This window comes from Fusarium oxysporum, chromosome 3, assembly GCF_000149955.1.
Source record: "Fusarium oxysporum f. sp. lycopersici 4287 chromosome 3, whole genome shotgun sequence".
Lineage (NCBI taxonomy): Eukaryota > Fungi > Ascomycota > Sordariomycetes > Hypocreales > Nectriaceae > Fusarium > Fusarium oxysporum.
In genome coordinates this window covers 4,110,543-4,114,169 of record NC_030988.1, presented here as the reverse complement: position 1 = coordinate 4,114,169, position 3,627 = coordinate 4,110,543, and positions in this window count along the sequence as shown.

Here is a 3,627-nt window from a genome sequence, read left to right as displayed (position 1 = left end):
TTCTAGAAAGTGGCCATGGCTGACGGCGTTCAATGGTTTAGTGAGTCCGTCTGCTACCTGCTCATGTGTGCTGACGTATTGTACATCAATATTCCCGGCTTCAACTTCTTCTCGGATATGGTGCTCGGTTAACGGAATGTGCTTTGTCCGTTGGTGAAGCTCAGGGTTTCTGCATAGCTTTAGGGAACCCTGATTATCGCCGTTCAGTGGGATAGGCATATGTAGCGGAAGGAACAGTTCAGAGAAGAGGTTCCTAGTCCAGGCTAATTCTCTGGCACACTGGGAGAGTGCTGTATATTCAGCCTCGGTAGTCGATAGTGCCACTGTTTCGTGCCGTTTGGCCCTCCATGAGACTGTAGATCCTTCAAGTTGAACAAGCCATCCAAACGTCGATCTTCCCGTAACAGTGTCGCCTTTCCAATCCGAGTCGGCCCAAGCTGTGATGCTCCAAGCGGATTCAGGATCTTTCTTGACGCCCCCAAGCACCAGGCCGTGGTCCCTTGTCTGCTGTAGATAGCGAAGACCTCTTTTGATCAATCGTGAATGTGCTGGTGATGGATTCGACATGTATCTTGAGAGTACCGAGAGTAGGAAAGCTAAATCGGGTCTGGTTTGGGTCATTCCATACATCAGCGAGCCGGTTTTCGAGCTATAGTCTTCTCGTTCTTCTGGAGAAGCCGAGTCGCCATTGTCTCTTGGTTGCAGTGTCGAGAGTGAATTTCGCTCCATCGGGGTCTTGACCGGTCGGCAATCTTCCAAGCCGAATTTCTTCAGTATTCTGGTAAAATATGCATCCTGGGAAAGGTAGATCAGCCTTGAGTTCCTGTCTCGGGTTATTCTTACTCCAAGAAAATGGCTGGCGGGACCGAGATCAGTCATCGTAAAGATCTCTCCCAGGCGGGCTTTGTACCCTTGGATTGCTTCCTTGTTGCTGCCCATGATGAGGAAGTCATCCACATATGTGATGATAATCACTCCCGTTGTGGGATTGTGATATACGGCCGTGTCAGACGTTGCTTGTCTGAAGTCAAGGGATTCTAAGGTCTTCTTCAGCTTCTTTTGCCATTGCCGAGGCGCCTGTTTGAGTCCGTAGAGGGATTTGATCAATTTGCAGATCTTCTCAGTTGAGAATCCTGCCGGACGGTCTTCTGGGTGTTGATCGAAATACTCGACAAGTCCTTCCGGCATTTCGATAAAGACTTGTTCATCGAGATCCCCTTCCAGAAACGCCGTCGACACGTCCATCTGCTCAATTTCCCAGTCAAGACAGGCAGCAACGGTGAGGAGGATTCTCCAAGTCGCCGCTTTGGCAACAGAGGCAAAAGTCTGGTTGTAGTCAAAGCCGAACTGTTGTTCAAAGCCTCTGACCACCAGCCGTGCCTTGAACTTGTCGAGGTTGCCGTCCTCGTTTTTCTTGACCTTGAATACCCACTTGACTGTAAGTGGCCTATTGTGAGCTTGGGTGCGGTCCAGCATGCGCCAAGCTCCTTTCTTGAGGAGGCTGCGCAGCTCACTGTGTATTGCTCTGAGCCAATGCTCCCTTTGCGGACCTTGAAGCGCTTCAGTCATTGTTTTGGGCTCAGTGATCACCTCTTTTCGGAGATCGGGCAGCTTAGCTGATGTCATGGATGTTGTCGTCTGTCCATGCTGAGGATTATGCACCTCAGCATGCTGAAGATTGTTCACTTCAGACCTTTGTGGGCTTGGAGTCTTTGTCTGCTCCGTGACGGACTGTGGCCGGCTTGAGATGGGAGCTCCGTTCTTGCGGATTTCCGGCTCAACATCATGCTCAGTTTCGGTCAGGAGTTCTGTCTCCCCAACCTTTTCGTAGAATTGTACATTTGCAGAGCGGACGATCTGATGTCCCTTCCTGCGAGAGGGCACCCAGCAGGTGTAGATCTGTGAACCTTCCATGCATAGGTAGATTCCAGCCTCTCCTCTTGGGCCAAACTTGTGTGATCTCAATCTTCGTTCCTGCGGTATGTGTATCGTGACTTGTGAGCCGCAGATTCGTTCTCCGGACAGATCCGGCTTGTTGTCTTGTCCGGGAAAGGCCTCGTTGAGAAAGCTTTCCATGGGAGTGAGGCCATCAATTGCCCTGGTGGCTGTCACGTTTGTCTTGCGCACCATATCTTCCAGGACCAATGGCCAGAGCTCTATCGGGATTCTTTCCGACTCCATGGTTGCTCTGACTTTGTCAAAGATGATGCGGTTAGAGCGCTCAGCAACTCCGTTAAATTCAGGAGTATATGGTATCGTCTTGATGATCTTGACGCCGTGAGTGTACTCGAGGTTCTTGAGAGACGCACCATAGAGCTCAGAGCCGCCATCCATCTGGATTGCGTACACTCGGATGCCATACTGAGTTCGTATCTTGGAGATGAGCTGGCCTAGGAGTTCCGAAGCCATCCCCTTCCTCGTGAATGTGTAGGCCCATCTCATTCGATGCCTGTCATCTGTGGCAATCATTCCCCATCGTTCGCCTCTAATGCCCGGTGGATTGACTTTGAAGGTGTCAACATGAATGAACCCGGCCCTGGAGGCTCGTTTCCGTTTATTTCGCGGAGTCCATCGTAGGGCCTTTGCGATGTCGCAGGCGAGGCAGTAATTGAAAGGCTGATGGTCGTGGTGGCCGTCACAGTACATTCCTTTGGTCATTTTGGCAGTCTGTGACACCTGATATGCGTTAACATGGCCGAGTCTTCGGTGCCAAAGGTCGACATTCAGGCATTGATTTGATGAAGCAGTGTGGTGATTGCATGGTTCTGGCTGGAGTTCCCAGGCGGCCTGGTTTGAAACAGTAGTCTTTCCGACCTCAGTGTTCACGTACAGACCGTCCCTTCCTATGCGGAGGAGACCAAAGACATCTCCTGTTGGGTCATACATGTCGTTCCCGTCTATCCAGCCGCCGTTCTTGTATAGCCTGAGTCCTGACATGACATTTACCGGAAACTCAGGGATGAACAGCGTGTCTTTGAGGTTAATTGTGACCTGCTCACCCCATTTGTTTATGAAGCAAATTTTGACTGTCCCCCTACCGAATGGGTACACCTTCCCACCGCCCGTAACGAGGACCGTTCGGGTTGCAGGCTGCAGTTCTGTGAATAGGCTTTGGTCGTTGCAGATGTGGACTGACGAACCTGTGTCGAACAGCCATTCTGCGGTTGAAGAGATGTTATCAAGGGAGACCTTACACGTCTCTGTATTGTCCATAGGTAGCTCGTCTGAGACGCTGTCTTCAAGGATCAGAAAAGATCGCTCGACTGTCATATGATTTGATTCCTTGATATGGAGATTCTTGGTGTTGTCCCGTTGAAGATCATGCTCCATGAGTTCCTTGGCGAGGCGGACTGCCCAGTCAGGTCGCTTATCCTTATGGGCAAACCAACAATCATTTTCGTGATGTCCTCTCTTCTTGCAGTTCGTGCAGGTATGGTCCTTATGCTTGCCGACCCGATGATTGGTTTCCTGGCTGGATTTGTTCGTGGCTCGTAGGTTCTTTGAAGAGCCTCTCCTCCGGCCGCTTGCCTCTTGCTTTCTTGCGGTCAGGCCCTTCCTTCCGGTCTTTTTACTGTGAGCCCAGTACGTTGAGGCAGTGCCATGACTATCATCATCATCTGATGACCT